This window comes from Carassius gibelio, chromosome B22 (genome assembly GCF_023724105.1).
Source record: "Carassius gibelio isolate Cgi1373 ecotype wild population from Czech Republic chromosome B22, carGib1.2-hapl.c, whole genome shotgun sequence".
NCBI classification, from domain to species: domain Eukaryota; kingdom Metazoa; phylum Chordata; class Actinopteri; order Cypriniformes; family Cyprinidae; genus Carassius; species Carassius gibelio.
The window spans coordinates 9280330-9302453 of NC_068417.1; the positions used below are offsets into that span (position 1 = coordinate 9280330).

Consider the following 22124-nt stretch of genomic DNA (forward strand, 5'->3'; position numbering starts at 1 on the left):
GGATTCGATCCGTGCAGGAGACAATTGTGCCCACATCGTGACCGAATCCCACACCACTCCCAGGAACTTGGTTCTCTGGGCTGGTGCCAACATACTCTTTTTCATGTTGAGTCTCAATCCTAGGCTCTGGATGTGGGCAAGGACAACATCTCGATGCCGAACTGTCAGCTCTTGAGACTGGGCTAGAATCAGCCAGTCGTCGATATAATTGAGAACCCTGAGACCCTGAAGCCTCAGCCATGCTAGAGCTGCATCCATACAATTTGTAAATGTGCGAGGGGAAAGAGCTAGGCCAAACGGAAGAACCTGATATTGGTTCGCCTCGCCCCCAAAGGCGAACCTCAGGAACTTCATGTGAGACGGAAGGATGGAAATGTGGAAGTATGCGTCCTTCAGATCTATCGTGACAAACCAATCCTCGGATTGAATTTGGTTCACGATGATGGGAATAGTAAGCATCTTGAACCTGAATCTCCTCGGAGACCGATTCAAGTGCCTGAGATCTATTATTGGAGGCAACCCCCCATCCTACTTGGGAACTAAGAAGTAGCGGCTGTAGAACCCAGATTCCCTGTCCATAAATTTCCGGAGTTGGACCCTCACCCTCATCGATATCTTTAAGAAGGTCGGCCTGGTATGCCTGCAGTACTGCCATTGTATGCAGACCAGCGCCAGCCCGACCCGCAGCCATATAAGCCCTGCCCACTAACGCAGATGTCTCATGGCACGGTTTAGTGGGCAGCACTGGGGTTTTTAGGGACGATGCCGACTCGGCGGCTAAATAAGTGGCAAGCGGCTGTTCCACCCAAGGCATCATCCCATAACCCCAATGACGAGGTTGCTCTCTGTGCTGAAGGAAACGCTCGACCAACTTGCTTTTAATAAGCGTTTCCTGCTTCTCCTGTGGCCAACTGATATTAAGACGGGCCACTGCATGAGAGACAACCTCCAATAGCACCTCATATGCGGGGACACGGGGTGGCGAGTCATCCCCAAAATCCCCGCCTTCGATGCTGAGCACAGAAGCAGAAGCAGACAGCTCAAGCACCAGGCTCTCCACTCGTGCGGAAGAAGCCGCGGGGCGGGCTGCCGCGCAAGGCGAGAGAGCATCGGAGCTGGTGGACGAATCACGAGAGCCTGCCTCGGCAGTCTCGAGATTCCCCTGCAGATCCATCTGCGAGCCCCATGAATAGCATTGCCGCGCCGCCTCAGCGGACGCGGGTCCTGCACCACGGAGCTTGCGAGCCTGGCCATCCCCACCGAAAACGGCCAGGCGGGAGCGCAGCACATGGATTGGCAATCTCTCACAATCCCCCTCGAGAGCTGCCCGCGCATGCTGCACTCCCAAACAATGCACACACATACGGTGTGTGTCCCCACCCGTGATATAACGTGGGCAGGGATGCACACACCTCGTGAAACTGCTTGTGCTCGCCATAATAATGCTTGTGACTATTAGACAATTCAACACCAAATAAGACAAACAAGACAGAGAGCGCTTGCTGAAGAACAGAAAGCTGTCTCTGTTGTGTGCCGGCGTCCTTTTTATAGCTTCCGCATATGCCGTCACACATTACATCATGACGCAACACCAATCAAGATCGGCTCAGTTTCATTCATACTTTAGAGGCGCTATGCTGAGGGGCTTCCCCCAAAGTGTAGTTCGACGCAGTTAGATGTTCCCTCGAAGGGGAACTATTTATACAGGACAGGGTGATGGGAAGACTAGACACACTTGGAATCAATGGAAACACAGGAAACACCTGGGATTAAATCAATGATGCGGGAGACAGAAACTCAGTCACAAAGCAAAATATAGACAAAACATAGAACAGAGTTTGACACTTGCAGAGATGAAAAACAAACAAATAAACAAACAGACCAATCCCCTCCAGACATCACTTTTGGCAATTAATGTAAATGAAGATGATTTTACTTTAATCTTTAATGTCACAATAAAATTTATGCTGTTGGGTATTTGAGCTTCATATTTATTTTATTACTAAGTTCACACTTGAATTGATTTAAAGGTAAAATTTTTTTAAAAAAAATTATCTCTGACTAATCTAACAACTAGTTTGTTACATTATATCAGAACCGAAACAAGTGAAGGAATAAAAACCCATTTCAAACTCACCATCCAGACGCCAGAAACACAAACAGAACAAAACTAATTTGATTGCCATTTCCCTCATCAGTTCACTGAAAAGCTGACAATATTATCCTTTAAAATGTCTTAAATGTGAGTGAACTGTGATATTTATCTGGTTTTGTGCGAATCCTCCCCTAACCCTCATCTCAGTTTACTTTCAGATGTCCATCCTCTTTTACATCACAGAAAATAAACAAAGTTTTGCTGATCTTGTGTTTTCAAACTCAAAAGGACAGGCAAAGTTCAGACGATCAGCAAACAGCTTGTCTGACGCAACTTAGGTCAAAGTTTGAATCAATACCAGTGTTAAATTAGCTAAAACAAAACAAAATATGGAGTCAGGCGGGTCCCCGTCTATAGCTGCCCAGAAAACAATACATTTTCCATAACTAAATTATAATATGTGTATATACGGTGTATATTTATTATGTATCTATAAATACAAACACATGAATGTTTATATTTAAGAAAAATTTATGTTTTTTTTTATTAAATATATTTATATAGAATATAAATAAATGTTTGTATTTATATATACACAGTGCACACATATGTTTACAAAACTTTTAATTTGGATGCGATTAATGGGGATTAATCATCTGACAACACAAATTTATAGTAATGCTGTCAGATTATTAATCACCAAATTATTGCATCCAAAATAAAAGTTTTTGTAAACACACACACATACACACACACACACACACACACACACACACACACACACACACACACACACACACACACACACACACACACACATATATATATATATATATATACTGTATATATATATATATATATATATATATATATATATATATATATATATATATATATATATATATATATATGAGCACAATACAGAGTACACACACACACACACATTTATTATCTGTATATAAGTGAAAATATTTACATGTATATACATATTTATATATCTTATATAAAAAATATTTCATATAAAAACATAACATGTTTTTATTAAATATATACATGCATATGTTCGTATTTTATAAATTTACATTTAGCAGACACTTTTATCCAAAGTGACTTACAAATGGGGATAATGGAAGCAATCGAAATCAACAAAAGAGCAGTGATATACAAGTGCTATAACAAGTCTTAGTATTAGAATCCATTTGCAGAAGTTTATTAGGGAAAGATCTTATAAACAGACTTGTTAAACCAGTTAGAGAGTCAGTACCGCAATGGCAGTCCGATCTTTCAACATTCACAAGGGCAGTCCAAAAGGCAGAGACGAGTAGGCAGGCGAAAAGATCAAACACAAATATCAGCCCAATCAGGCAGTTAATCCAATGGGGCAATTCAAGAAGCAAGAACAGGCAGAATCATACACAAACAGGCAGTCAGAATAATCAATGGGAAAACGCTTGGTAAGGCAGGTAAACTGGCAATACTTCACAAAGTGGGAACACCCTGACTCTGTTAAACAGTGTCAAACAGGAAGTGAGTGTAGAAGCAGAGGGAGCAGTGAACAGTCAGTACTCAGGGGAAGGTTCCCTCTGTTGGTGTGGCATTACAGAATCCCCCTCCCTATGAGTGCCTTCTGGCACTTGGCGCGGAAATCCCCGTGGTCGTGGTGCCGGTCGATCGGGTCTGGCTCGGTAACAGGCCTCCTTGCGGGAACGATCCAGAATGTTGCTGGCAGCTACCCATGACCTGTCCTGATGGCAATTCCTTGGGGGTATTGGATTGGGCACAGACTTGACAGGCTTTGACATAGGCAGTGACATCTTTAGTCATTGAGGACCTCCAGAATGAGTTGTGTAGCAGATGCAATGTGTGGGATATTCCAGGGTAGCCAGAGCTGACAGATGTGTGGACCAGAGATGTGCGGGTTGATCCGAAATTACGAGTCATCCAAAAATATTTTTAATAAAATTTAATACGACGTGAAGCGACATGGTGCATGTGAGTACCACAGAAAAAAGTGCATCATCAAGAAACATGCAAATCAGTGCAATCGTTTTACAATAAACCAAATGATCCACAGGCTGACAAAGTTTGGGCAGCAGAAGTGACAAGCATTTATCATGCTGTACATCACACACATTCATATCGCTCGACTGCAGGAACAAGTTAGCCCCAGTCATTTTTCTTGATTCTGATATAGCTAAGAAAAAAGCTGTAGACTTTGGGTGACATTTTGGGACAGGTAGTGTCTTAATCTTTTATTCGGTGGGTTTAAAAAGAAATATAGGCAATATATTACAGAAAGCTTGAAATGTCTACTTTTAAACGAACATATTCAAACCAAAACAAATAGGCTACTCTCTGAATATGTAATCCATATGAAATGTGCATTTCTCTCTGGTGTTCATGGCATGTCTGCATCATCAACTTCATCTTAGCAGTGACACAGAAAACACCAGTTTATTACTAAACAATGAGTCCTTGCTAATTTAAACACATTCATAATCATTACTTTAACTAGTTCTTTGTGGCAAGGCTTATGTGTGCGGTCATAACGCTTATTATTCTCTTAGCTATAGTCTATTTAAGAAATTAAATTAATATAAAGGGTGACGCATTTAATACTTTAAAAAAATGCGGGTCAGGAAGCGGATCGGGTACAATATTTTCTTTTTCTTTTTTTGCGGTCAGGTTAGTTGAAAACATTGGTCGTGTGTGGGTTGTTTATACATTGACCCACGCATCACTGGTGTGGACCCATTGCATTACCCGGTTCCATAGATTTTGTGGGCAGTTAGCAGGGGCTGTTTTTTTTAGCTGTTCTTACTATGTCTCCTCCATGATATCCCAGGTAATCAGGGCAATGATTATAGGCGATAACTTTGATATATTCCAGGTTCTTTTGGTCAGTAATCACCTGGAAGGGATGGACTGCTCCCTCGAGCCAGTGACTCCATTGTTCTATGGCTGCTTTCATGGACAGGAGTTGTTTGTTTCTGACATCATAGTTTATCTCTGCTGCTGTTAATTTTCTAGAGAAGAATGCACAGGCATACAATTTACCAGGTTGGTCATGGCGTTGTGAGAGCACCGCCCTGATTCCAGAGTCAGAAGACTCCACCTCCACTATGAATGGAAGATCGGGTCCGGATATTTAAGGATGGGGGTGGTGGTAACATTGCCAACTATGTTACAGACTTCATTAAGACCATAAAGAATCATATCAACTAGTGGAAAATGGGCATCCTATGACCCCTCAGTAAACACATCATTAATAAAGCATTGTATGTACAGACAAGTAAATAAGCCTATAATAAGAACTCAATGCATTTAAGCGTTTTACCCACAGAAATAGGCTATAAGAAAAACATGTTGCGTTCGCCTGTTGGACTCATCTGCGTGTCTGCATATACAGTATTATAATTCATTAATAATGTGTTTACTGAGTTTGGTTTTTTTCAAACACTCTGTAACCCATTAAGCAATGCTAAGCATTTTGGAATGCCCCCTTTTGAGGCGCAAATGATCGACAGATAACCGTGTGCTCTTATGGAGATTTCAGCAAAAGTTGCTTCACTTAGAAAAACTGTCTACAATAAAATAAAAAGGCTAATCAAACAGCTGATTTTGCCCAGAGTTAGGCTACACTAAACAATTTATTTGTGTAATTTAAGTGGAAAACAAAGCAAGCTTTAAAAGAATGCAAAGAAGAACTAAAAGCTTAAAAAACTAAAAGCTGCTTGGAATGAACTCACTTAATTTTCCTTATTTGTTTGAAATAAAATTCCATATAATAATATATAATAATAATTTGTTTGTCAATTTGAATTAGTCATGCAGGATATGCTGTGATAGGTGTGTTACAAGCTCAGGGGTGTCTACGTGGTGGCAGAAATTTGGCTGGCCACCCCAGGTTCCTGAAACTTTGCAATGTGTGTGTGGCTTACAAAGGTTCTACAATGTAAATGGATTATAGACTAGAAAGCTTTCAAACAGTGCTCATAACCACTAAAAAACTATTTTCATATAATTAATATTCTTATAAACACAGCCAATGTACACAAACATGCCAGGAACCGAAAATACTGCTGTAATGATATCAATGTTTATTATAGAATAGAATAGAACATCTAGAGTGAATATGTGTGACATCAACATTACTGCTGAGATTCAAACTAACAACCTTCTAAGTCTCCTTCTGACTCCATTCAGCACTGAAGAAGCTTCAGTCTTTAAGGAATAATATAGAAAGACATTAAAAATGAGTAATTAAAAATCCTGTTCAGCTCTTTTGGATCTGATGTCATAAACCAGAACAATGATAGCAGTTGCAGCAGCCACGCCCACCAGAGCAGAGAGGACCAATCGGATCACAGCTTCAAAAGAATCACAACAGTGGACAGAGTCTGTGGAATAAAAACATCAAACTGAAATGTTAATTATCTTTGTTTTATTTTTCATAGATTAAAGATATTTGTCATCCTATGATTTAGATGTTTTATTTCTAAAATGGTATTGAAATATAAAGGTTATAGGGCCAATATTTATCTCACTGTAGACAGTGAGAATTAAACTCTTTATGACACGGTTGGTCTGTAGTTGATAAACTCCATCATGTTCATGTCTGATGTTTGTGATGGTCAGAGATCCAGTTTGATTGTTCAGTCTGTCTCTGAATCTCCCATCAAGAACATCATATTTGCCGATAACCACAATCAACCCTAGAAAAAAAGCAGTCAACCTCAGCAGAAAATCAATTTTTAATGAACCGTCACACTAAATTAATTACTCCAGACTTATATGCCTCATAGCCTCCTGAGACCCTGCATTCTCATATGAGGACATTATATTTTAGTGAATTTCTCTGAAACTATACATGCCACAGTCTGGATGTCCTGTATGCTACCCCAAAATCACATTAATATGCAAATTAGATTTAGTTATATTATATATATATATATATATATATATATATACACACATTATGCTGTATAGAAAACCTGTTTATGGCCATTTTACACACATTTTGCATGAAGAAAAATGGGATATCAAATAATTCTGTTATAACATTGTTGAGAATCGTCTTTGTACACAGTTTGATTTAAAAATAAATATCTATTGTTTTTGCCTATGCATGTTCATTAAAGGTGCCATCTGTAATGTTTGGCAAAAAAAATCAAGTCATACTCCACATTCCATAACAGATGGGGGCAGTATGCCTCAATAAAGTGAATTGGTCTACTCTAGAGTAGGGCTGCACGATTAATCGCATGCGATTGTCATGCGTGTCTCATCAGTAAAGATGGTTCTGTGATTAGCGGTAAATGTCCATCAGCTGCTTTCAAACGGAGCCGCACCTAATATACAGAGCCGTAGATCGTTGACAAGCTACTCAATATCGCGTTCATAACCGCATGCGATTAATCTGCGATTATGAACGTGATATTGCACAGCTTGTCAGTGAATTACGGCTTCCCATCACACTAGATGTGGACTGACATTGCTCAGAAGTCAGATGTTGGTTGAAAGTGAAAACCCAACCTCTGTTTGGTGTCAAACTCTAGCGTAAATAATCCAAAAACATGACAGTCTTCACTTATTATAAACAAGATTTATTTCTGTCATAAATGTAAAAAAGTTCTTATTGAGATTAACAGAGATGTTGATGGTTTATTGAAAATTATAGTTTAGTTTGATGTCACCATTATGCTGATCAGTACTTAGGAAGTATGACTCTTTTCAGTGTTAGCGTTCATTTAGCTGCTGTAATTATACCTGTTACAGCAAAAACATTGAGAAAAAAATGTCATTAGATAATGTTGGTTACTGGCTGATATTAAAGATGTCTTAATGTAACAATCTGATCAACTGATTTTACCAGGAGTCTGTTCTACACTATTAATTTAATATTAGTGACTATAGCAGATGTGTTGCAATACACAGGGTCCTGACAATTTATGTTATTTTATTTTTATCTGATCTTTTTAAACTACATTGTTTTAGAATCACTTCAAACCATAGGATGCTTAGACATACAGAGACCTTAAGAATTAGTGTAAGAATCTCAACAATGGTGACATGCTTCATGCCGCAATGCATTCTGGGTGATAAGGATGAGTTTTGCATGATGTACCCAGAATACATTGCAGCATAAAGCATGTCACCATTGCTGAGATTCATACACTGAATCTTGATGTTTGTGTGACAATTTTTATTTAAATTTTTGAAATTATCTGCTTTAAATTCTACTGGGTGTCAGGCTGTTGACCATTGAGTCACTTTAATAAATAATACTTAACTAACACCACACAGTAGCTTGGGTGAAAACAAGTAATCAGACATATCAATCATCAGCAAGCAAACAGCACCATTGAACCACATATTCGTTTGCTGTTTTAGCCACAATAAAGATGACAGCAGCTAAAAAACAACACCGACAAATTGCACAACTAAAGCCAACACTTACCAGCATTATGGTGACATCAAACCAAGCTATTACTTTTAAACAGACATCAACATCCACATCTAAACATCCACTTAAATCTTAATTAGAATGTTATGGAATAATGTTCTAATAATGTTATTGATAAACATTTGTAGAATGTTTTTAGAGAACGTTATCCTATATTTTGAGAGAACGTTCTGGGAACAAAAATAAAACTACACGCTAAAAACATTGTTAGAACAATCCATGGGAATGTTCTTAGAACATTTTAGAACAAAGAAAATTCTAGCTGGGAAGTGCCGCTCCATTTGAAACCAGGTGGTGGACATTTACTGCTAATCACAGAACCGGCTTTACTGACAAAGACACGCATGACAATCGCATGCGATTAATCGTGCAGCCCTACTCTAGAGTAACAAACGAGAAACGGCATAGTCTCTATGCTCCGCCCCTACTTTCACAACAACACTACACAGCCATAGCTGAAGCCTAACTGTGCGTTCACACCGCCGGCGTTAAGAGCGTCAAAAATTGCTCTTGCCGCTCCGCTCATGACACTGCAGAAAGATTTGTGAGCGCTCAGACGCTCTAACGTAGATCGAATGCTTATTTTGTATTTAAAGCGGCCGCAAAGCAAACAAACTTGTTGATCTCGTGCAGACTAACCACAAGGAGTTATAACCTCATTAAATATTGTTGTGGACGAAATATTAGGATCCTTTACTTAAAATGAACAATCTCAGACACCTTGGTCCACGTATCACTTTTAATTAATTTTTTTATGTCCCTGTAGGCAAACAGGGACACATCATAGATTAATACAAACGCTAAACAGCAATAATCAACCTGTCCTTTATTCTGCTTGAGAACTAATGTGCCAACTTTCAAGCATTCACCGTGAGACACACGCAATTGACTCTTTTCACACGCTTTCACGCCACACATCAATTTTTTCACGCACAGAAAAACAACGAAGCAAAGAGGACACGGAGACCAACAGACTAGACAGAGCAGGTTAGTTATGATACATAGGGCTGTGCAAAAAATCGAATGCGATTTTCATGCACCTCTCATCAGTAAAGACGCTCCTGTAATTAGAAGTATATCTCCAGCATGTGCATTCAGATCAGGGTTGCCAGGTTTTCACAACAAATCCTGCCCAGTTGCTTCTTAAAACTAGTCCAAAACTAGCCCAATCGCGTTTCCGGGAGGTTTCCCCCATAAAAATTGCTTCCCGGGATTAAAATATAAATTTTTGGGAAGGGTTTCCCTGGTGAAATTAGCAGGCTAAATATCACGTTATTGGTATTGGGATTGCTTCAAACCGCGGACATGAAAAACAATCGCAGACTTGGCAACACTGCTTCAGGTGGAGCGGCAGTAACTGCACAGAGCCTTAGTCTACCGACAACTAACACAAAATCGCTTTCAAAATCGACAAAGAATCGCCTGCGATTTTAACATCGATGTTGTGTAGATTGTCAGTGAATTACGGCTGTGTAGTAAATGCCAACCAGTGTTGCCAAGTCTGTGGTGGTTGTTTTTCATGTCCGCTGGTCACAGCGACCCCAATACAAATAACGTGATATTTAGCCCCTAAAATGCGAATTATACCAAGACAACCCTGCCAAAAAATACTATATTTTAACCTGGGAAGCAATGTTTTATCGGGGAACCTTCTGGAAGCGAGATTGGGCTAGTTTTGAGAAGCAACTGGGCAGAATTTGTTGTGAAAACCTGGCAATCCTGATCTGAACACACGTACTGGAGATATACTCCTAATTACAGGAGCGTCTTTACTGATGAGATACACATGAGTAAAGACATGCACAGCCCTATATAATAAAATGGGTAACGTAAAGTTATAGCTAGCTAATTATCAAACGCAGCTACGGTTAGCCATCGCTAACATTAGCACGTTTATCGAACAGCCTTCGATACATTTCTATGTTATAACTTCCCGAAAACAAATACACAAACATATAAAACAAACTTCTAGCGACATACTAACAGCATCTAACTTGCAAGTTCGGAGTCAAACCTCATTTCTTTCAGGTCCATCAGTTGTCTCCAGCGATTAAAAGCAGTGCCGATGTTTACTCTGGTATTCTTATCGAATTTGATTTGTGATTCAGAGCGCGGTTGTTTCCCTGTAGCAGGTGTTGGTCTTTTTCCAAGGGCTTCAGCTATCCTTCCTCTCTCTACTCTGAACTGAAAGTAGTGGGCTGTACTTTCCACACGATTGACATCAGGTCCAGGTACGCCCTGCGAGTTATTCGTGTATTCGTTGTAGGTTGGCTGGTGGTTATGTTGTCCGCATACCGCCTCCCACGGCCGAAACTGGTATTACAACACCTGCCGGGCCGGGGCTAGTAATGCTAATGCTAATTAAGGTTGATATCTCTGCAGCACTATAACTTGACATTTTTTTAATGACATCATCGCCTTTATTTCTTCTCATTCTTTTGATGCGTGTTGGTCATGTTATGGATATTTTTACCTCAATTTCTGCATATGGCACCTTTAATGTCTTTTTATTTTATTTAAATAAATTGAGTCCCAACGTCCTTTACAAAGGACATAGCATAACTTATGAATGAAATATAATTGTATTTTTTTAATGCTGTAAACCAGTGGTTCCCAATCCTGGTCCTGGAGAAGCCCCAACACTGCAAGTTTTTTGTCAATCAGGGTATTTTCACACCATGATACCTGATTGGCTGACTTCATAGTGATGTTAGGTTTAGGGGTGGGGTTGGGTAAGGGGGATCATTTTAATTGCATGACTTAGAAACACCCAGCATTTTGAAAACACCCACAAGGTGATAAACGCCCAATTTTGCTCTGCAGAGATCTAAGTCTCTCTAGGAGTCCTCATTAATGGGCTGTTGAGTTGAATCAGGTCTGTTTGAATAGGGAGACATCTAAAATGTGGATTGGGAACCACTTCTTTAAGCAATGTAATGACATGGAAAAAAAATACTAATACCAAAAGAGAACATATCCTGTGAGTGGCAGTTGTGTGGACGGAAATGCCTTGTTGATGTCAGAGGTCAGAGGAGAATGGGCAGAATGGTTATAGATGATAGAAAGGCAACAGTAACTCAAATAACAACTCGTTACAACCAGGGCTCTGAACTGGTTCAAGGAACAAAAACGAAACGAAAATGGAAACGAACAAAAACGGAAAACAAAACGAAAACAAACAAAATTTTGACAGGAACAGAACCAGAAACTAAATCAAATGTTATAATTCCGAACAGAATCGAAAATTTTAAATGCCCATTAACCAGTTAATAATGTTATTTTATCATTCCATTTAATATTTGAAATGTACTGTCAACCAATCACAAATTCCAGTAGTACAACATATGCAAATGCGACGCTGAAGCCAACGAGTGAAATGTCCTCTCAGTTGTGAACTCATCATAGGCAAGTCGCAATGGCAATGCATTGCCCTTAGAATTTATCTGAGGATAGTGTAAGATGAATTCAACAGATCACATGCACATGCTGCCATTCTGTGAATGGAGAAAACAGAAAAATTAACCCCTATAGATGGTTTCATTCAGTAAACTTCCGGTCTGTTTTGCGCATATCGGTCTGGCTAGCGGTGCAGTATACAAACGCAGTTAAAGTTAAGGTGATGAGTAGACTGAAGTTGGGCTCAAAGTTATGCATTTCCCATACATTTATATATTTGTGGAGACTCGCCACGATTTTAAAACAGATCGTTTTCCAAAAGGTTTTGTTAAAAAACATGGGCACATACTGTACATTTAATAATTATAATTTCTTACATTTATATGTTTAAATATCAAAACGAGGCACGGGTATTTTTATATCACTGTATTTCTGAAGGAATTGCATATTATATGCCTGATAAAGCAGCGTTTGTGAGCGTAGCTTGGCTTTGTTTACAGCTGTTACTGGGGAAATCTCCTTCTCGCTCCATAACGCGTCTCCTGTTGGCAAAGAATGAATTTGCATTTTCATTAAGTCCACCTGATTTATGCAGCAAACATATTTTGTTTGTTATCAAAAAAATATCTACTCTACAGGGACTTGGCTGTTGTTTTTTTATTCTATTTGGAAGTCTACCGGAAGTTAAGTTAGGGCCACAAAAGCGTGCATGCACAGTAGCGTTTGTTTATGTTGTTGCCGTTGAAACCCTCTATACATTTACATAAAAAGGAATACACTAGGGATGTAACGGTATGAAAATTCCTTATCACGATTATAGTGACCAAAATTATCACGGTTATCAGTATTATCACTGTATTGTTGTAATGTGCTGGAGAAGTTAACAAAAGTACATAAATCACTTAACCAAGTTTTAGATTAAATTTTTAAAAAAATGAATAAATAAAATGACTTTGTTTGCATAATTTATTTGCATAACCAATGATGTCCGGATTTTAAATGACAACTTGACTGACAACAGTTTAATAGCATTCAAGATATCTAATGTAAATGTTCAAATAAAGCTTTGAAAAAGTAAAAAAAAAAAAGTAAACCTCACATTTCAGTCTTTAAATAAAGAAAAGCGATGTCAAAATGGCAATTGCTTAGTAAATCTCAGTGATCACAACAACATTGCTATTAAGATTGTCAGCTGTTTTCAATTCCATTGCTCCTGGCCCCCATCCCTGCATATTTCACACATCTCTCTGTTAACACACCTGATTCAGATCATCAGCTCATCAGAAGTGAGCTCCGTGCATGAACAGTGTTCCTTGCTCCCTACTCTGTTTAAGTTTACCTCACCTCTGAACATTCATTCATGGATTTGCACTGCGCAGCGTCTTCACACGGACATTTAAATTCACATCTCGCAATAAAGAGTATGTGAGCGGAGTGGAGCAGCAACATGCTTTAACCTCACGCACTCGTCCTTAATTATGTTTAATGCGTTAGATGGCATAATTTGTGCTCGTGATGGAGCGATAGTGGAGCGTTCTATGAGCAAGTGAAGACCTCAATGCTCCTACTTTCAGAAAATTCGCTCATAGCTCCAGACAAAATCAAGTCGCTCCGCTCACATACTCTGTCTCGCACTCTTCAGTGCACTTTGAATAGAACATATGGCCTACAGTATGTTTGCTTCGAACTGGAATCATGACGGAATATACTGTTATGTTCACTTTACAGGGCACTTATGTTTGAATAAATGTCTGAAGCCATAAGAGAAACAAACTAAATGTGCAGAGCAGGGAGGCGCGAGGACTGGAATTGAGGTACATTCATATAATTAATTAATATATTCATTTTAATTCTATTAGATACTGATAACTATGCTGGACAGTATTCATTGAATCCCCAGTTGTCCAAATCTCTGTAATCTTATACGGTTTTAATGATAATTAAAAGATGAAACGGTAATACTAACCGTGGGGGAATTTTTATCGTGATTTATCGTCAAACTAGTAATCGTTACATGCCTAAGCAGAGAATCACAATCACTACAAACAATCCAAGATCAAACACGGAAAGAAAAAACACAGGGAAAACACTCGGAAATGCCAGACAGAACTAAACAAGACTTTGCAATCATTGAGATTCCAAACACATATATAGGGGAGTGGTTATGGGGAACACCTGGTGGTGATTAGCCCCAAGCATGGGATTATGGGAAATGGAGTTGGGAATGGAAATACAAGAGTCCTGAGTAGAGTCCCCTCTATTGGAGTTCATGGGCACTCCAGCTGATATTCGTGACATAGCCAGATTTGCCCAGGGAGCCAACAGGTGGGAACGGAATTATACATCACTTTATCAATTATATCACTTCAGTGTCACACGTGTTCACTTCACACTAAGCACTGCAGTACACAGCAATCTCACAGTGAATTAGGCTCCGACTCGCGGCCCCAGCCGACATCCTCTCCCATTACAAAGAGGTTTCAATCACTATCTTGACCAATTTAGAAACACTGTCCACAGACTGATACACCCAATGAATATTGAAGATAAAGGACTGCACATAAGACTATCAAAGAGCCACTTAACTGCTGCATAGATGATGTGGATGCTCAGCCACTCTTCGATCCTTATCACTTTCACTTTATAGATCCATCCTTCATAGTTCCCCAAAACGCTGAGACTAAAGGTGCGTTCCATTCGACCGTAAGTGTACTGCGAAGTGGACTTCACAGGGTATTCCGCCATCTTAAGTGAGATTCCAATCTGATGGGAGCAAACATGTTCAGTTCGAAGGGCACTGCACACGGCCCAGGGAATAAGGGAACATCAATACATCACTTCACAGGAAGTGGAGAGTGATTATCCCCCAACTGTCATTCCGCGCAACAAGTCATCACCAGTCAGAACGGTCAACTAACGATGTAAAAGCTAATTCTTTACTAATGTAAAAGCGACTAGAAGCAGATGAGGCTCTGCCATTTTTCTTTATTTACCTCAGTGTTTACTATACGGCTGTGCGCGGGAACAAGGCACATGAGACCGCTATGAATATGAATGTAGTCCTATATATTTATGTTATATCATAATCTGCGCAACCATCGTTGACTTTCTTTGATGACGCTTGCAGGCCGTTCCAAATGAGCTGTTATTGTCAGTGAAGTTTACTTCAACTGATATACCATGCTCAGGGAGTAGGGAGCAGTGGACATTGGGTAGGGACCCTGTCAAATGGAAAACACCTTAATCTTCCGCCTTCACGCAGCATTAATCCGTCTGCTCCATTACCGCCACCTTCCCGCAGCATTAATCCCTCCGCTCCGTTCGGTTCCGTTCCGTTCCCCCACCTACCTGCGGAATTAATCTGTCCACTCCGTTTTTCATCTTCGCGTCAGAATGCCCCTTTTATAATCCACATAGTCGATATGCGTCCCAATCACCGTTAACTCTCCTCCTATTGCACAGCTGACACTTATCTCTTAATTTAGTAACTGCGCCCGGACACAATACACGAGGGGAAACCCCGGAACCGGCACGGTGTCCCACTAAAACTGCTCCCACCGTGACAAAAACATCAATCCAAACGAAATACATTTTAATTTAAGACGAAGCTGATGCCTCTCTCATTAGGCATGAAATCACTTCTTCAGTGTCCTATGAATCCTTATTATTAGATCTAGATGTTGAGCAACATCTTGAATCCTTATACATTGTATGGTTGGAGATTTTAAATTATATAGGTTGCTAAAGCCGCAACGTAAAGCTGAGCCTTGGTTAGATCAAGATATCCGCTCCCTGAGACAATTATGTAGGAAAGCAGAAAGAAAATGGAAGAAAGACAAACTTCAAATATCCTTTACCATACTTAAAGAATGTTTATGGACATATCAGAGTGCAGTTAAGAAGGCCAAGTCTCTTTATTTTTCTAATCTGATCGAGGAGCATCATCAAATTCCTAGAGTTCTTTTTTTCGATTATCAATTCAGTATTAAATCCCCCTGTACAAACTTTCCGTAATCCTACTAAAGCATTATATGAAAATTTTCTAAATTACTAAAATTATAAATCTAAGAGTTCAAATACAAGATACCAGTGATGATAAATTGACTTCAATGACTCCATTGGCTTCTTGGACTACTTTTAATTCTATTTTCTTAGACTCATTAAAAGAAATAGTTTTAAAACTAAAAACCTCTTCTAGTCCCCTTGACACTATGCACCCCCGCTATCTGAAGTTTGATATTGTTGATATTGATATTGTAGGACCTGGCTTTGTAAATTTACTTAATAAATGCTTGCAGTCAGGGATTATCCTTGATAGCTTAAAAAGGGCCACTGTGACTCCAGTGCTAAAGAAACCCACACTTGATACATCTATCTTAGCGAATTTTTGCCCCGTGTCTGTTCTTCCGTTTATTTCTAAGGTGATGGAAAAAATTGTCTCTCTGCAACTTCAGTCTTTCCTATCCACAAATCTTATATATGAGATCTTTCAATCATGTTTCAAATCATTACATAGTACTGAAACGGCCCTTATTAGAGTCTTAAATGAATCTTAACGATTACTAATTCGGAAGCTTCTGTCATTTTAATAATGCTGGACTTGTCTTCAGCTTTTGATACTGTCGATCAGGGAATTCTCATCTCCCGACTGGAGTCCTATGTGGGTTTAGGCGGGGTAGTGTTAAACTGGTTTCAATCTTTCCTAACAAACAGAACTTTTTCTGTTAAAATTGGAAATTTTACTTTATCTTTACGCAAGCTATCCTGTGGCGTACCACAGGGATCTGTTCTTGAACCCACTCTGTTTTCTTTATATTTACTCCCCTTGGGATCCATTTTTAGGAAACATTATGTAGCCTTCCATTGTTATGCTGATGACAAATGTATCTGCCTTTTACCAGCGGTAATGAGAATGCTGTTAGTAATTTATCAGCATGTTTGAATGGTGTAAAGGCATGGCTCTCAAAAAACTTTCTGTTTTTGAACTCAGATAAATCGGAAGCTATTGTTTTTTGCCCCACCGAACAGAGAAGGCAATATTTACCTAACCTTGATCTTTTAAATTTCACTATCTCAGCAAAGGTTCGTAATTTAGGTGTGGTAATTGATAACTTACAATTTGATAGGCAAATTGCCTCGGTAGGGATCTCTAATTTTTTTAATCTGCGCTATTTTTCCAAAATTAAATATTTCCTATCTAATGATTCTCTAGAAGTTGCTATTCATGCCTTTATAATATCCAGGCTAGATTATTGCAACTCTCTTTATTATGGGATTTCCAAGAATCAAATCTCTAGATTACAAGTTGTTCAAAACGCAGCAGCACGTTTTTTGAAAGGTGGCAAAAAATTTGATCATGTGACACCTGTTTTGAGATACCTTCACTGGTTACCTGTCCAATATAGAATCGACTATAAAATTTTACTAATAGTCTACAAATCCTTAAATAATCTTGCACCATCTTATTTATCGGATTTACTCCACCCATATACTTCAAAGCGAGAACTGAGATCAGGAAACAAATCCCTCCTTCGTATTCCTAGAACCCGCTTGAAAAAGAGGGTAAATAGAGCTTTTGAAGTGGTGGGCCCCACTTTATGGAACAATCTTCCTATTCATCTTAAAATGGCTACCACTTTATCTGAGTTTAAAACAACGCTAAAAACATATTTGTTTGGATTAGCTTTTAATGTGTAATTTACTTGAACTTATCTTTTAATGCACTATAATTGATTGTTGATAGTGACGTTGTTGGTTCATTATGTATTTTGCCGTGATTACTTTTAATGTGTATTTACTTGAACCTATCTTTTAATGCACTATATTTGATTGTTGATAGTGACATTGCTGGTTTATTATGTATTTTGTCGTGATTACTGTACAGCACTTTGGTCGGCTAAAAACCAGAAGTAAATGTGCTCTAGAAATAAACAAACTTAAATTTAAACTTAATCCAAATGTTTCCATGTTCCCGACGTATCTGGATGCTAAAATATTATTTATTATATAGTGTTTGTACTTTCATCGACATAGAACATTATCCTTCCCATCGGCATTATCAGCACAGTGAGGCACGATCATGCTGAATGCAACAATTTGTACAAAAAAGCAGTGTAACTTTTTATTTATTTATTATTATTTTTTACTGTATTTTATTTTGATAATGAACAGTCTTCAATATAGCAAAATTATGTTGTGTCGGCGCAATGGTTAAACCAAAGCGGTGATTTTTCCTTTTCTTTTTGAGTAAAGAAAACGCTGTACTTTATTATTATTATTATAATAATTGTATTATTATTATTATAAGGCAAATTATATTGTTTTAAAAAACAAATATGTTTTTAACTGGTATTTCTTCCACATGAAGCGGTTTCAGAATGGTAATAATATCAGAGGAATGCAGGAACAGAAACGTAAAAATATTGATTCTGCTCTGGGTTACAACCAAGGTATGCAGAATACCATCTCTGAATGTACAACACGTTGAACCCTGAAACAGATGGGCTACAGCAGCAGAATAGTGTGGGGGATATTTTCTTGGCACACTTTGGGCCCCTAAGTACCAATTGATCATTGTTTAAATGCACAGATGTTTGAGATATTAAAATGTTGACATTTCATTGATCAATAATATATTAACTCGCTATTTATTAAACATTTACTCAGGATCTGTTTGATTATTTCATGATATGCTATTTTTCTAGATAACATAAGACATATTTGTAAATAATCAGCATATTACTTAAAGGGGTCATAAATTTTTCCTTTCTCTTTGGAGTGTTATAAGCTCTTGGTGCATGAAGAAGATTTGTAAAGTTACAAGGACTAAAGTCTCAAATCCGAAGAGATATTCTTTATCAAAGTTAAGACTCCCCACTAAAATGGCTCATTCAAACATGCCACCACGTCTACATCACCATATAGAAATATTTGCATAACAATCTGTCCTGCAACCGATATGCTCGTATAGGTCGTTTGTCCAAATCCCTGAAAAACGACCCATCAGAGCGTATACTACAATTGCGCCCCTATAGACAAAAGGTATTTGTCATGTTAATGTTTTGTACTCTTTTATTTGCACTCTGATTTGCATTTGTAGATTATTGCATTATACCTTGATATGTAATCATGCTATCATGGCTTCGATCCCAGAGAACAGATGTGCACGTAAAATGTGTATGCTCAATAAATCATAATTTAGCATGATTTCTGTCAGAGCTAGGTATAGGAGTGGGATTAGGTGTGGTCATTTGAACGAATAAGCGTGCGAATTACTATGAGATCGGTGTAAAAAGTCCACACATTGCATTTAAATATACTTGCTTTTTGATTGGTAATGACGTTATACGTCATTTCATGATGACAGCCGCAACACGATACTGTCATTATTTTTACGCCTGCTAGAGGCCGCTTAACTTTAAAACGTAAATATAGGTCTTAATAAGGTGCTTGCACAAACGACCTATATGGTCATTTTTTGTTGGAGGACAGGCTCTTTCATAAAGCCACCCAAATGTTCACACAAAAGAAAGAAGGCATGGTTTCAGTAACGCAGTTTAATGCTGAAGCAGTCATGTCAGGGAAATGCTGGCGAAAGCAAAAGCACTTTATTTGGCATTCTTTAAGTAGATGCATTTATCATCTCAATATCAGTGCTGACATACCTGAACATGTGTGACAGAGTTCATTATTGTTGATATGTGGAGTCTGGTTGCTGCTGGGTCTGAATTCTGATGATGATGATGAACATTGTGAAGAGTTTCTGCTGATAACAGGAACAGGCAGACGAGCTGAAAACATGAGAGAATAAAGATAAATTAGGATGAATGAAGATATTCAAGAAGTGGCAGAAAAATCCAGAGGATCTAAGACTGATCGAAAGCAGAGCATGTAAATAGGGCTGTCATATGTGTCTGTGTGTGTGTGTGTGTGTGTGTGTGTGTTATGAATCTGGAAAGTAGTTCAAATTGCGGATTGAGGAGGACCAAGCAAGGCACCAGAATTTATGTTAACCTCAGTTTATTGAATTTTAGTGGCACAACTGCACTTATGGACTACATCATGCATTACTATTTATCCATTTATTATCATTATTTATGCAAAAATAAATCAAAATATTTATTTCTAAAGCTAATTTTTTGTAATGTCTCGTTTAACACAATAATGTCTGTAAATAATCTTTTGGGGGTGTTTTTTTCAACCAAAAATGATGTACGATTAAATAGATAAATGTTACGTCATGTACTTCATATTTTTATGCAATTTTATGTGCAATGAATAAACATTCATATTTAAAATAAAACTCACCATTGACAATAACAGTGAAGGTTTTTCTCATTCGGTTGCTCTGTACTCCATAAAGTCCAGCATGTTCAGTTCTGATGTTTGTGATGGTTAGACATCCAGTTTGATCCACCTTCAGTTTGCGTCTGAATCTCCGGTCATAATTATCATTTACAGTGACTCTGTTGGCTGTTACATTGATTTCAGCTATTAAAGTGTTTTTATTTTCAAACCACCACTGAATCCGATCATTTTCTATTATTTTTCCATGACGAGTGTGTAGAATAAGTGAATCTCCCTCCATCACTGACTTCACTGCATCTGCATCTGCATCACCTTGAAATCAAACAGAAACAGTCTTATCATACTTTTAAATAACTTAATTGTAATACTGTAAGAAATGACAGACTGCCTCAACCGAGATTGGTGCTGATTCCTGAAAATGTATTATTTATCATATAGTAAAAAAAAGTAAACCGTTATGCCATTCTTTCTTTCTTTTTTCATTATTTCTACTGAGAAATTTAAATGTGTTGTGAATATAAGAAAAACTCTTCTTAACTGGCTCAATAATAAAATGACAATAATAACAGCCTCCAGTCTCTTGTTCTCTGACTCAGTTCAGCACTAATGAGATTCAGATTTCATTCTTTCAGGAAGAGGAATACAGAAAGATATAATGTTGTGTTGAGTCCACAAGCTCTGTTTAACTGTAAATAGCATTCAACATAATTCTGTGTGTGCAATGTTCTGTACTGTGTGCATGTTCAATTCAAGTTAATTTGTATAGTGCTTTTTACAATACAAATCATTAAAAAGCAACTTTACAGAAAATTACATTTCTACAATATTTAGTAGTAGCTTATAAGTGGTGACTGTCAGTTTGTGCGCATATGACAGGGTTTTTTGAAAAATTAATACAAGACGTAGTCATCCAGAAGATGAACATTATTAACAGTAATTATTATATGATGCAGTGACAATTGTAGCAATATTTGTTAGTTCTGTTTGTTGATTCAAGGTTAGCATCATCTGGGGTCCTCTGAGGGGTCAGCATCATCTCTTCTCAGGTGTTCTGGATCCAGACTGGAGCTTGTGTAAATCCTAGTTACCCATGGCAAAACATAGAAACAAATAGAGAAATCATTAACATAGCTGCTGTTTCAACAAAGTAAATTTAATTAGCTTAACCAAAGCTAAAGAATAAGAATGCGCATTTGATCAGATACAACTGCAGTCACAATTTAAGAGATACATTATTCGAATGCTAGGTGAAAGATATGCGTTTTTGTGTCTGAACCACAAACATTATCAGGAAGACTATTCCAGAGTTGGGGAGCTAAATGTGAAAAAGCTCTACCTCCTTTAGTGGACTTTGCCATCCCAGGAACTACCAAAGGAACTGTCCAGCATTTTTTGACCTTAGGGAGTGTGATCGATTGTAACGTGGTATAAGGCTAGTTAGGTACGCAGGAGCTAAACCATTTAGGGCCTTATAGGTAAGTAATGATAATTTGTAACTGATACGGAACTTAATAGGTAGCCAGTGCAGAGAAAAATTGGGGTAATATGATCGTATTTTCTTGACCTGGTAAGGACTGTAGCTGCTGCATTTTGGACTACCTGTAGCTTGTTTATTGACGAAGCAGGACAACCACCTAGAAGTGCATTATAATAGTCCAGTCTAGAGGTCATGAATGCATGAACTAGCTTTTCTGCATCAGAAACAGATAACATGTTTTGTAGCTTGGCAATGTTTCTAAGATGGAAGGATGCAGTTTTTGTAACATTGGAAATATGATTTTCAAAAGACAAGTTGCTGTCTAATATAACATCCAGATTTTTGACTGTAGAGGAAGTAGCAGTGCATCTGTATAGTTGCAA

At 38.2% G+C, this 22124-nt stretch overlaps 2 protein-coding genes across 5 annotated transcripts in view; both read right to left on the reverse strand.

Annotated features, from left to right (window-relative positions):
- LOC127987318 (uncharacterized) overlaps positions 1-22124 on the reverse strand; it is a 140328-nt gene that overhangs the window by 59216 nt on the left and 58988 nt on the right. The window lies entirely within an intron of this gene.
- The window catches only part of LOC127987326 (uncharacterized), a 256216-nt gene that overhangs the window by 26461 nt on the left and 207631 nt on the right, over positions 1-22124 (reverse strand). Inside the window, exon 1 of one of the 4 annotated variants that reach the window (XM_052589610.1) lies at positions 2138-2293. The exons of the other annotated variants lie outside the window; for them this stretch is intronic. The gene's annotated coding sequence lies outside the window, so the exon portion shown is untranslated. Of the gene's footprint in view, positions 1-2137; positions 2294-22124 lie in introns of those variants that run through there. 4 annotated transcript variants of the gene reach the window in all.